Source organism: Erpetoichthys calabaricus, chromosome 12, assembly GCF_900747795.2.
Source record: "Erpetoichthys calabaricus chromosome 12, fErpCal1.3, whole genome shotgun sequence".
NCBI classification, from domain to species: domain Eukaryota; kingdom Metazoa; phylum Chordata; class Cladistia; order Polypteriformes; family Polypteridae; genus Erpetoichthys; species Erpetoichthys calabaricus.
This window is the reverse complement of record NC_041405.2, coordinates 25,685,807-25,699,576: the sequence shown is the minus strand read 5'-3', so window position 1 is coordinate 25,699,576 and position 13,770 is coordinate 25,685,807.

Here is a 13,770-nt window from a genome sequence, read left to right as displayed (position 1 = left end):
TCTCAGAGATGTGCAAGTGGATGAGCCTGAGGTGTCCTGGATGATGGACTCTCTGTCAGGAAGACTGCAGTTTGTGAGACTCAAGGACTGTGTCTCTGATGTGGATGTGAGCAACACTGGAGCACCACAAGAAACAGGCCTGCCTCCTTTTCTGTTCATGATTTTACATCTCAGACTATAAATACAACAGCAGGTCATGTCACTGGCAGACATTCTTCTGATGACTCTCCACTAATGGGGTTTATTGACAAGGAGAATGGGACAGGGTATAGGAGTCAGTTGGAGAACTTTGAGAATTGCCTGGAACTCAGTATCAGCAAAGCAAAGCAACTGCTTACTGACTTTGACCGTACCAAAGAGCTGCTCTGGGGAGTAGATGTGGAGGTGTTGCACTGCTACAAGTACCTGGGTGTCCTCATCAATGGTAGGTTGGGCTGGTCTAGTAACAAAGCAGAACTGTAAAAGAAAGGAAAGAGCAGGCTTTTTTTTCTGAGGAGACTATGTTCCTCTACTGTGGGTAATGACATCCATTATATGTTCTACAAGTCTGTGATGGTCAGTGTGATTTTCAAAGTGAAGTGTTTTGGCCAAACCATGAAGATAATTAAGAAAATACTATATGCTCATTTATGGGATGCACTGCTGTCCCACTGAAGGCAGTAGCAGAGGAGAGAATGAAGACAAAACTGAGTGCCATTACGAACAATGCTGCACATCCACGTTTTGACACACCAACACTGGAAACTTTCAGCCAATAAATTATTTAGCAAACGTGTGTCAAGAAACGTGACTGTAATTCCATCATACTTACAGCAATCTGCCTTTTTAATGCCACATTTTGACTGATCTAATTCTCATTAGCCAAGTCAATTTTGGCAAACCCTGCACACACTCAAACCTGTTGTAGAGAAGAAGATGGTGGCACTCTTGGAGGACCTTTAGCCACAGCCTCAGTCTACTATGGAGTGCTAAGAAGCACCTGAGTGGGGTCTTTTCTGCCCGCTGCTATCAGGCAATTCAGAGCTTCCTATCTATCTATCTATCTATCTATCTATCTATCTATCTATCTATCTATCTATCTATCTATCTATCTATCTATCTATCTATCTATCTATCTATCTATCTATCTATCTATCTATCTATCTATCTATCTATCTATCTATCTATCTAAAGAGCTTCTGTGAGAAGCCAACATTCCTCTTGGGGACAAATAAAGTTCCATCTTTTTAGTGTACAGAGGTACAGTTAGCTTATGGAATGCATCCATCCTGTTGCAATCTCTTCCCCAGGTAAACAATTCATGTGCTCCTGGTCATCCACATCTAAAGGAAAACGTGATTCACCAGACCAGGCCACCTTCTTCCATTGCTCTGTAATCCAGTTCTGATGCTTGCATGCCCACTGTAGTCACTTTCAATAGTGGTCAAGGGTCAGCATGGGCACTGTAATTGGTCTTCACCTCCTCAGCTCCATATGCAACAAGCTACAAAGCACTGTGTCCTCTGACATCTTTTTCTCTTGGCCAACATTATGTTTTTCAACAATTTGCCCCACAGTATATCTCCTGAGTGATCGGACCAGACTCCCTATGCGTATCAATGAGCCTTGTGCATTCCTGGCCCTGTCACTGGTTCACCATTTGTCCTCCCTTGGACCACTTTTGGCAGGTACTAACCTCTGCTTCCCAGGAATATCCCAGAAGACCTGCCATTTTGGAGATGCCCTGACCCAGTCATCTAAGCCATCACAATGTGTGCCTTGTCAAAGTTGCTCAGATCCTTACGGTTGCCCATTTTTCCTGCTTACAACACATCATCTTCAGGAACTGACTGTTCACTTGCTACCTAACATATCCCTCTACTTGACAGGAGCCATTGCTAAGAGATAATCAATGTTATTCACTTCACCTGTCAGGCGTTTTAATGTTGTGGCTGATCAATATAAATATTCGAGAGACAGAGAAAGAGCTCTATTGGCAGGGATAACAAAAATTTTATATAAAATAAACAACATAGATAATGAGCTATGTTTCAGAGTCAATGAAATTAGAAAATATGGGATTTATTCTAATGCAATTATTTCAAACTAATACAATACAAATGTTTGGAAATTAGCAAGCATATTTTCTTTTCCTAATTCACTTTGCTTTGAGTAAAGTTGCTTTATGTGTATTCTGTCCCACATATAAATTACAGCTTTTTGTGAGATGATCTAAACTAATGGCATGTCTAAGGACTGAATATCAATGAATCCTGAAGTACTGTAATTATTTAATATAATAATGCTATGCGTATAGACATTGCCTAGCTACAGTGCCCTCTATGATGTTTGGGACAGAGACACATGTTTCTTTCATTTTTTTGGAGCCATTTACAGGAATCTGAGCAGATCAGATGTTTCTATCCACCACAGAATTCAATATCAGACTCTGCCGTTAGCAGTTCTATCATAAATGAAGAGAAGTGAGCCTGTGGTAGCCATACATGCCCAAGGCATAACACCCCCAGCACCTTTTTTAACAGATGAGGTGGTCTGCTTTAGATCTTTGGTAGCTCCTTGTCATCACTCTGATCAGGTTCATCTTTGTCTTGTTTGTCCACAAGACCTTTTCCCAGAATTCTGCAGGCTCTTTGAAGTCCTTTTTGACCAACTGTGATCTGGCTGTCCTGTTTTTGTGGCTTACTAGTGGTTTGTATCTGGCAGTGTGGCCTCTGTATTTCTGTTCATGACGTTTTCTGCTGATAGTCATCTCTGACACACACACATCGGCCTCCTGAAGTCTGTTTCTGATCTGTCAGACAGGCATTTGGGGATTTTTCATTACCATTGTGAAGATTCTTCTGTCATGAGCAGTGGAGATCTTCCTTGGCCTACCAGTCCCTTTGTGATTACTGAGCCCACCAGTGCATTCTTTCTACTTAATGATATTCCAGACAGTTGATTTTGGTCATCCTAAAGTGTTACTGATGTCTCAAATGGTTTTATTCTTGTTTTTCAGCCTCATAATGGCTTCTTTGACTTTCATTATCACAGCTCCTGCCCTCATGTTTAACAACTACAGACTCCAAAGGCTAGAAGCAAGCTGAGGTATTTTATGAAGAAAGAAGCCCACCTGAGTGATCACAAACACCAATTGTCTCAAACATTATGGTGTTCTGAAATGGGGGATTGTGTTTAAAAAAGTGTTGTCATTTCTACATTGTGGGACCAAAATGTATGCACATCCCCATAAATGAAAGTCTGCAGTGTGCACTTTAATTACAATGTCTGAACTGTTCGATTTGTAATTTTAAACTGTGGAGCAGAGGGGGTCAATAAATGAAAACACTTTAGAGGGCGTTGAATTATTCATTTTTAACTCTTTGAGGGCTGAATAATTTTTTCAAAAAACTCAGGTTTCTGAAAAGCACGCAAAGCAATGGTTTCAACATAAATCGTCTGTTGCTACATGCTGTGGCTGCTGTTGGCGCATGTTTGGCAACTCTGGAGGCAGTGGCTATGCAGGGGCACCTTGTTGGCCAGCAGGAATGCATGGTGGGCCGGCTGCCTGGCTGTCGTCGTACAGCCGCTGGGCGGCGGTGGCAGTCGCAGTGTGACGCAATATGGGTTGTACCACTTGTCATCATAAATGGTGGTCCTCCCAGGGGAACGCAGCTACACAAACATGTTCAACATCACAATCAACTGGGGACTGATCAGCTGATCCTGGTAGCTCACTTTCATTTTTTGATGTCCATCTCCTGATCACTTGCATCAAATTCCAAGTCCGACAAGTCAGAGTCCAATTCAGTGATAATATCTAAAACGTCCATGGAGTATTTAGTCTCTCGCCAGATGTCGATGCCATTTTAGAGGTTCTTTGCTCTTTGCTACTCATGCAGGGAATCGAGGTTAAATCAACAAAGCTACTTAGCTTTACTTCTAGCAAAGAGAGTCAATCATAAATGTAAGGGCGAGTTTTGTCGCAGTTTACAACTGTCTGTGGAGAGAGTGTTGACCTCGTCGAGAAGTTTACTTACCTTAGCAGTGACATTCATGTCTCTGGTGACAATACCTATGAAGTCAGCATGGGGGGTCATGAGGTCACTGGAAAGGGGTGTGTGGCGCTCCCGACATCTATGCAAAAGGACGAAGGTCCAAGTGTCTAGAGTCCTGGTGCTTCCTGTCTTGCTGTATGGTTGTGAGACATGGACTCTATCCAGTGATTTGATTCAAAGACTGGACTCCTTTGGTACTGTGTCTCTTCAGAGAATCCTTGGGTACCACTGGTTTGACTTTGTGTTGCTCCTGGAGTCCCGAAAGAGGCACATTACCTGCATTGTGAGGAAGCATCAGTTACGACACTACGGCCATGTGGCGTGTTTCCCTGAGGGTGATCCAGTTTGTAAGATCCTCATTGTTGGGGACCCGAGTGGCTGGACCAGGCCAAGTGGTCGCCCACGTAACACCTGGCTGCGGCAGATTGAGGGTAATTTCCGGTGGGTGGGACTGGACTGCATGTCTGCCTTGGGGGTTGCCAACTGGGATTCCGAGTTGTTTTGTCGTGTAGTGGGTGTAACAACATGCTGTACCAGTGCATGCTCCCCAACTTGACTTGATTTGACTTATAGCTGATTACTGTCCTCTAACTCTGAATTTCAACAAAAGTCGACATCAGCCCTGAAAGAGTCAACTCGCAAGCTTTGAAATGGCTGCATGGTGTCTTTGTGGTTAGTGATGGTGCCTCACAAAGGTCACATCCTTGGTTTGAATCCCATGCCCAGTTGACTTTTGCAAGGTTTCCCTGTGCCCGTGTGGATGTTCCTTCACTTACTCCACTTTAACTGACACCCACACATGCACAATTAGCCATGCAGCCGCCGAAGTATAAGCACGGGTAAAATGCGTGCCAAAAAAAATCTCTTAGTCCAAAAGTTCATTTTAAAAATATTTAGTGAAAATTACAAGCAAATAATCCACACAAGAACAAAGAAAAAAGTAGTTACACACGAAGAATAAAAGGCAAAAAAAGGAAAAATATATCTTCTCTAAACTTAGCTTTTCTTGAGAAACTTTAGTTATTTCTTTACTTAAAAGTTCTTAATTTCTTCTTCTGTGTGCCTTAAGCGTACGGCTTTGCACTTAAATAAGCAAGTTACTTCACACACTCAACAGGCCCGTTGGCACGGTTTAAAACCATGTGCCCTCTACACCTTACACATGGCAAGGCTGGTCACTAACTGAGAATAATGTTTAGTCAGAGCTGTTAGAAATGGCTAGAATATACCAATTCAATTCTACTTATGGGGGTTATAGGAACCTCCCATAGACTATGCATTGTCATTTAGTAAAACATTTATGAATATTATATAACTAGGAAATGGCTTTTACAAGCCATTTACAATTCATCCTGACTGAGTGTAAATATGGGCCTAAGCATAAGTGGTCCACACTCATGTATGCATTATTTTTTCTTACTTAAGTGGGTAGGTGAGACTCCACTCCATTACCTTGCTATATAATTCATCTTTGGATAAGGAAACCCATTTGAAAAAGGGGCTGCACAAACGGCCAAACCAATGCCCATGTGCTGGGGGGTGCCAGCACTACCCAAGCTGCCACCACGAAACTGTTCAGCTTGGCCATGTGAAATCCAAATATATGCAGCAGATATCCCCGATGTAATGGAGGTCAGTCTGGCTTTGGGGAGGCCGTGTCCCAGATTTGCTTCAGTGCTCCCCACACACCATTAAGCAGGCTGCCGGATGGCCATTGCCAGACTCCATAACACAAGGCCCGGCGCTCACTTCCTTGTGTGCTGTTTTACATTTCCAAGTCCCCAACGGACTTGCAAGACCTACTGCCTCATTAAAAACTATAAATGAAAAGTGACATTTCCCCGGTATTGTGGTGACTGAGGTGGAAAAAATCATTTATGTGGATTGTGAAAGCGTTACATCACCTTTGAGCAAAAAAGAACAAAAAAAAAAAAAAGAAAAAAGCTAACTTCCCTATTTGTTCTCTTAGTATCTAAATTGGAAAAAATAAGAATTAATTGCTTTTTGTGATTACAGCACTTTCTCTTTGCACTGATGTCCTGTTTCGTATTGAGTGCATTTTATTCAAATACTGGAATACAAATTAGGCAAATGTGCAGAGTTTAAATTCCAATGACAACAGAAGAGCAGAACATGGTAGCATTCATTGAGTCACAGATTCTGTCATTTTTTTCAATCTATGTAACATTTTACTAATGGAGGAGTGAGAGCCTGTGCCTAACAAGGTCCAAAAGCCTAATTGTGGGGGTTTTGTGATTTTCCTGATGATCCCTAAGTCTAATTGGTACTTCATACATGAATGAGTGGGACCTGCAAAGGACTGCTGTGTCCTGCTGTGTGCACAGTGCTACTGGGACAGGCTGCAGCCCCCCATGAACGTGGATCAGAATAAGAGGTTCAGAAAATGAATGAGTGACTGTCTTGTATAATGAGATATTATAATATAATTGTATGTAATGATATTTAGTGTATATCTATCAACCATTTAATGTATTGTGCTATACACCCCACTGCTCTCTTAAACAGTATACTTTCCCATCTATTTTTGGATATTTCTGATGTCGCTGATGGGATATTGGTCTTAGTAATATTTATTTTTGGGGTTTGTATCCAATGTCCAAAAGCCTTTCCCCATTGCAGATCCAAGCTGAAATCTACAATATCTGTTTCTACAGATAGTCCTTGGATTGCATGGCTCATCAAAATGAAATAGCTAACTCATCCAAACCCTCTGTTAAAAAATAATAAACCAAAATCTGTAAGTCTTACTTCTTACATACCAACAAGTCTTATGTCTGTGCCATGCAGAATTATAGAAACTACAATAAGGTTTAAAGAAATACAATAATAAGGTCTTTTGATGTATGCAGTAAGCTGCTGGAAATGTTCTACCTGTCCGTAGTAGCCGGTGTCATGTTCGATGCTGTGGTCTCCTGGGGAACAACTTAAGTTCAAAAGATACACAAGGCCTGAACAAACTTAACAGGAAAGACTGCGCCATCACAGGACGAAACCTGGACACACTTAGAGCTGTTGTAGAAAAGGGGATGGTGGCAAAATTGGATGGCATCATGAAAAAACCCTCCAGGAGGCGCACTCTTAGAAGACTTTTAGCCATAGGGTCACACCACTATGGAGTGCTAAGAAGCACCTTGGGGGGTCTTTTCTGCTATCTGCTATCAGGCGATTTAATGTTTCCTCCCAATCTATCTATCTATCAATCTATCTATCTATCAATCTATCTATCAATCTATCTATCTATCTATCTATCTATCTATCTATCTATCTATCTATCTATCTATCTATCTATCTATCTATCTATCTATCTATCTATCTATCTATCTATCTATCTATCTATTGTGAGGGACAGCTGCCGGTTCAGTCTGGCCGGGACGTCCCCCAACTAAGAGAGAGAGCCTTTTTAGGACACTACATCCCCCGGGACGCTAGATGGCAGTTCCCCTGGACAGAAGTGGTTCCCAGGATTCTACGCAGGACAGCATGGGACATGGGTCCTGTTGGGTGCCGTGGGTGCCGCCAGAGGGAGCTCACCAAGAACCCGGGGACTATTTTGGTGGTGCTAACCCGGAAGTACTTAGGAGTCAAGAGGTCGGAAACCTGCAGTACTTCTGGGACACCTGAAGAAGGCATTTGACCCGGAGATGGAATACTGTACCTCTGGGTCAGAGAATTTAAAAGGACTGTGGGAAACCCCAGCAGACTGAGCTGGAGTTGGGAGGGAGTGTGACAGATGCTGGGAGGAGTGGAGGATTTGTTACTGTGATTATTGATTTATTGGAGTATTGTGGAGTGGAGGTGCACATTATTATAACAGTAAATTCAATTATTTGGACTTTTACCTGGTGTCTGACGTGTCGTCTGAGGGTTCAAGGGGACGAAAGCGCCCCCTAAATTCCACACTATCTATCTATGTGACCTAAAAACAAATAATTAAGAAAAATACCCAAATGAAAATAACACACTAAATAGCAGTCTGCATAGGTTTATAACTGGAAGATCTTGTCTAATCAATCTTTTAGATTTTCTGGAGCAGGCTGCTTCAGTAGTTGACAAAAGTAAATCATTCAACATAATTTACTTAGACTTTCAAAAAGCCTTTGACTCAGTCGTCCCACACTGAAGATTAATTCTGAAACTAGAAGCTGTTGGCATCAGAGGTAACCTTCAAAACTGAATCTCAAGTTGGTTAACTGGCAGGAGAGAAAGAGTACAGAAAAGAGGAGAGCTGAGTGAGGTCATCCTCGGGGATCTGTCCTTGGGCCGTTACTTTTTCGAATTTCTATTAATGACATTGATTCCGGTGTAATTAGTAAACTTGTGAAATCTGCAGATGCCACCAAAATTGGAGGCATGGCTGCAAAATGAATTCAAACAGATTTGGAGAAGCTTCAGAACTGGGAAAAAAACTTGGAAACTGCACTTTAATGTAGAAAAGTGCAAAGTGCTACACTTGGGCAAAAGGAACATCAATTATAAATACATAGATGGGAGACGCTGTCATGGAGGGAAGTGACCTCTGAAAAGGATTTAGAGGTGTATGTTGACACAACACTTTCATCATCTAAGAAATACGCTGAAGCTGTTCAAATTGCAAATCAAACATTGGCTTGTTTTCACCAGTTTTTACGATATAACCTGAGGGATGCTCATACTATAAAATGCAGGGTTGGGACTACATCTGGTGTGTTGTGTGCAGTTCTGATCACCACGCTCCAAAAGAGACATAGTTGCACCTGACGCTGTGCATCCCAGAGCTTTCGATTTCAAGTGTTTTGGGGTCACTCCATGTGAATCTGACGTTTACAATTGGAGTTTCCATCCACTTTAATATTTATACAATATTTTGGATCGTTGACATTTTGTATTTCCACAACTGCCGCAACGTTGAGCTCCTGTAGTTGTGTCCTTAGAGGTCATGACCTGCAGGTGAAGACACGATACAGGATTTTACGTCTTCATCTGAATTGTGTACTGAGTGAAAAGGTAGAAAGCACAAAATAGAAATTATGAGCAATGACCAGGAGTAACGGACATAGTCAATAACAGGCTGGGGTTGACACCAGAAGTGAGGAAGAAAGTCTACAAAGCCAAATCACTAACCAGATATCAAAGTCAAATATACCAGCTAGTTTCTGTTGCTGAGAGAGAGTCAAATAAATAATTGCAAAACGGCTCTTTAAATCGATCACAGATAGCTGGAAATGCACCTTTATACGGTCACATTGATGACATGACCCACCACATACCTCCAGCGTGAAGAATTGCCATACCAATGATCACACAACTATCTTCAAAATGGCGGCAAAAATGTTAATAAATAATAATATACCTTTCAGACAAACCTCTGATCACAAAATAAGTAGCACAGCTGAATTCCTTGTGTTTGAAAATTCTATATTAAGAAGTGAAACTGAATTTTATCTCTGACAGGGGATGACGGGTACATCATACGTGTATTCATGAATCTGGAGGTGAGGGACAAAAAAAACAGCGATTTCAATGGTGTGGCGGACGGCCAGGCCTCTTCCCTGGCTGGGACGCCTCCACGCTGGGGGAACCGGGGGACCCAGCCTATCCAGAACGTTACCTCCCCCAAAGCGCTACATGGCAGCCCCCCACCCTGGGTTGCAGCAGTGCCTAGGACTCCCGCAGGGCTTCATGGGAGTTGGAGTTTAGTGCAGTCCTACTGGGATCAATGGGGTGCTACAGTTACTGCTGAGCCCTACAGAGCAGCTCTCCCGCCACATCCACAAGTGGTCATCAAGCATCTAGAGCACTTCCGGGTGCATTATAAAAGGAGCCAGCAGCCACTACTCCGGGAGCTAGAGTCAGGAAGCAGAGGATGGAGCTTGCGAAGAAAGAAAGAAAGAAAGAAAGAAAGAAAGAAAGAAAGAAAGAAAGAAAGAAAGAAAGAAAGAAAGAAAGAAAGAAAGAAAGAAAGAAAGAAAGAAAGAAAGAAAGAAAGAAAGAAAGAAAGAAAGAAAGAGGAAAAGGACTGAGTAGTGCTGGTGGGTTGTGCACTGTGTGCGCTCTGCAAAGGACTGTGTAAAGGAAGAACTGAAAATAAATTGTGTGTGTTCTGGACATTGTGAGTCAACATCTGTCTGTGTGTGTCGAGGCTGATCTTTCCACAATGGGTTCATAAGTAATGCTTATGAATACAAAATACAACTATTTCAAAAAAATAAGAAGTATCAACAGCTCCTTATCTTTAGCTTGGTTTTAATTTGAATTTTATTTTAGCACCACTAGTTTATTTTCAGTTTGAGGTGGTTGCATCTTTATTGCTTTTATGGCCATTGCTTTGTTGAGTAACTGTTGTCTGCTATGTCATCCCACCATTATCTGGCATCGCCACTGCACGTTTCTGCACCAGTGGGGCCGGCAGCACATATTTTTCATTGCCCTGTAAGGTGTGGTGCCAAAAAATCTGAATTGAAATTGAATTGAATGATGCAGTGCCACATGGCAGAACCGTGGAAAATGGATGTCGATCATTGGTGTACTCAATGGGTGAGTTGACGGAAACTGGCCAAATGTTTATCTCCAAGCATTTCATAATTTTACAAACCACCATAGACCAATAATAGTCCAATAAAGAATAAAGATCATTAAAATGAGGTAGCTACATGTTTCAGTCTGAGTCACAGATTGCTTCAAACCTCCTCCCGCCCAGGCTGTGCCAATGACAGATGCCCTTTAGGCTAATAATAAGTGAACTCAGCACATTATCACAGGCCATTATACACCAATACATAAAGTACTTCAATGGACTCTGACAAGACTACCATAAAGCTTTATATCCCACTAAAGGCCATTAAAACAGCGCAAGAGCTTTTCAATGCATTCCTTTCAAGAGAGGAATGTTGAGACTGTCAACTGACTTTCTACATCAATTCCATTTCCGCACATCAGACGCCAGCCTCCTAATTGAAAGCCTTGCACTTTAATCATCATGAAAATTCACAGGGTGACTGTCAGTTCCATCAGTCCCCTCCTTTTTTACCCTCTCTTACCATTCATATTTTCTATTTTAGATAATGAAGAAAGGTTTGCATCAGTAAGAACCTTTTTGTTTTGGTCTTTGAAAATGTTCGCCTTTGTCCGTCGTAGGTTATATCCCATTCTTTTCTGACGATGTACACTTCTCTGGGGACGTGTCGCTCATTGACACGGGCTATGCTTTCAGATTTATGCTAATGTTTCCCTGCCCTGAGGATGCTCGACCCGTCTAACTCTGGGGAATTTCGTGATTTAGAAATCCCTGTGGTTAAAATTCATAGCTTGCACTGCTAAACAGGAAAGTAAGCTTATACCTCTAATTGAATTCCTTCTGAAAAGCATTACTGGAAATAAACACCACCTTCTCTTTGACTTCACTTATTGTTTAGCTATTTCAGACCTCACGTGTACTGCATGTGTATTTAGAGCTGAAGGAAGATCATTTGCTCTGTTCCTTTCATCGGCTCCCATTTGCCAGAACTAACTCAATCACTTCTCATATTTTTCAAACAATAAGATAATTTTCAATTTACTTTGTAAATGTTATCAGGCTATTCCCTTCAGAGTGGTCTATATAATGCATACATCTGGAGGCAACCATGAGTGAATTTTGCTTAAAAATGGGTGGGAAGGATTTGACGGCTCACTGAGTGTCACATTTTTAAAACCTCAGGAAGATCATTTTGAACTGCAAAGTGCAGTGGTGCTCTTGTTAATATTGTCTAAAAGACAGCAAGCTTCTGATTCCGATAAACTGTCTACAGCCAAAGTTGTCTAACAAGTCCCTCTATTACCATATATGCTCACGTATAAGTTGGGTTTTGAAACCCGAAAAATCGATCATAAAATCACACCCCGACTCATACTCCTGATCAAAAATATGATAGTTCATTCTTTTTTATTAACATCCTACAAAGTCAGTAGACGGATTGGGAGAGCATGGGAAGTCATGAGGTCGCTGGAAAGGGGTGTGTGGCGCTCCCGATATCTATGCAAAAGGATGAAGGTCCAAGTCATTAGAGTCCTGTTTTGCTGTATGGTTATAAGACATGGACGCTCTCCAGTCGCCTGAGACGAAGACTGGACTCCTTTGGTACTGTGTCTCTCTGAAAAATCTTTGGATACCGTTGGTTTGACTTTGTGTCGAATGAGCGGTTGCTCGTGGAGTCCCGAATGATGTACATTACCTGCATTGTGTGGGAGCGTCAGTTACGGCACTACGGCCATGTGGCGCGTTTTCCAGAGGGTGATCCAGCTTGTAAGATTCTCATTGTTGGGGACCCGAGTGGCTCGACTAGGCCAAGTAACACCTGGCTGTGGCAGACAGAGAGTCATTTCTGGAGGGTGGGACTGGACCGCGTGTCTGTCTGGGGGGTTGCAAACCGGGATTTTGTCGTGTAGTGGGTGCAGCAACGCACTGTACCAGTGCATGCTCCCCAACTTGATTTAACTTGACTTGATCTTCTTGCCTTTGCCAATCTCGCATCAGTTTTTCAGATGCATCACTGCAGTTCATTTCTTTCACTACTTCAACGACGTTTAATTTAAAACCAGCTTCATATTTTCTTCTTATCGAACGCTCCGTCGTAGATAAGGAATGCTCTCACGATAAAGGTGTATGAGGGTGTGAGATACAAAAAACACAAATCAGTGCAACCATCGCTTTGGAATAGTCCGGGTATTACCGTGTGACCATGTAGGCACAATAAAGAGAGAGAGAGAGGTAAGGAGCACACGCTGATACAGCACATTGCCACAACCACATAGAAAAAAAGGCAGTGTGCTCCATGGTTACTCTCTCAGATGGGCATTAGTAAATCATAATCCCTTGGATCAATAGAGTGAGTTTTCGACATTCGACTTATACGTCCAACATTATAAAATACCAGAAATTATACGGTAAAATCAAGTCCCGACTTATCCATGGAAGAACTTATCTATAAATATATACGGTAAATATAAAAATGTGTTTTGCATATACGAAGAGCACACAGCATATGTTACAAACAAACATAACCTGTCGCAAGGGAGAAACCTTTCTGTAAAACCAGATTATACTTTCACAATTGAAAACATCAGAATGACAAAGCGAAAACAGGATTTTAGATATTTTTGCAAATTTATTAAAAGTAAAACACTCACATGTCACCTTGACACAAGTATCCAGACCCTTTGCAATGGCTTAGGTCAGGGGTGGGCAAAGTCATTCCTGGAGGGCCGCAGTGACTGCAGGTTTTTGCTCCAACCCAATTACTTAATAAGAAGCCCTTATTGCTCAAGTGACACTTCTGCTTCACTTTAGAGGTCTCGCTCATTAAGATTTGGAACCCTATTCACTTATTTTTGTCTTAAACAGCTGTATTCTTGGCTTTTAATTGCTCCTAATTAGCAATAACATGCAAATGACAAAAGAGACCAGCATTTCTCCATTTAGCTTGCTACCATTTACACCTCTGTCTATTTATCACGCACAATTGGGTTTAATTAAATACTTTAAAGGACAGTGAAGAGAAAAAAAGTGAAGGACTGAGAATTACTCCTCCATTTTAGACTTCAAATCATTTGGTTGATATCCTTAGAAAAAGGGAAGAAAATCTAGGATATCAGAAGGACCTGACATAGCAGAGTTAAAGCACTAACAAGCCATGAAATTAAATTATTGGCAAGAATTGCTTTCTAATTAAGCAACCGGGTGAGAACAAAAACTTGC